We start from the raw sequence: 675 nt of genomic DNA, 5'->3' as shown, positions 1-675 counted from the left end.
ATGAATTTTTTGATGGGGCGGAAGCGGAGGGAGGAGAGGTCGTAAGAGGCGGAGATTTGGGGGGGCGGAGGATGACGATGATGGGAAGGAGAAAGATTGGGTTTTGAAGACGGAGGAGAGCTTGAGGCCATGGAAGGAGGAGGAGGTTGCGGTCGCTGGGTTTGGAGAGGAAGGAGAATGTGGCCATGGAGGGTATTATGGTCTTCACGAATTTAAATCTCTTGAGTTTTGTGTTTTGGGGGCTCAGAGAACACAAAGTTTACTTTTGGGGGGCAAAACACCCATTGAAAAAGTCTTGGAAGGGGGGAGCACGTTTTCTTTCGTTTTGGGGGCTGGAAGCATTTTTTCCTTTATAGTATCCAAAAGATGACTCTAGACTCAAGACATTGAATACAAAAGGCTCTTCGTATCTCGTACATGTATCTACAATTACAATTCATGAGTATAATTTTTGGGTAAGTTGAACAATTTGCACTTTAATAATGATAACATTCTCAAGAAGGTGGAGAGAAGAAAAAAGACGTGAGAAATCGGAGATGGGAAAGTTATGGTTCATGGAAGAAATGGGAGGGGAAAAAAATAAAACAGAGGGATAAAAAAGAAAATAATGAAAAAAATAGATGAAATGAGAGAGGAGGAGGGAGGTGAGAGAGGTTGAACATTAAAGAGGTTCAT

Source organism: Asparagus officinalis, chromosome 1 (assembly GCF_001876935.1).
Source record: "Asparagus officinalis chromosome 1, Aspof.V1, whole genome shotgun sequence".
NCBI lineage: Eukaryota > Viridiplantae > Streptophyta > Magnoliopsida > Asparagales > Asparagaceae > Asparagus > Asparagus officinalis.
This window is presented reverse-complemented; position numbering follows the sequence as displayed.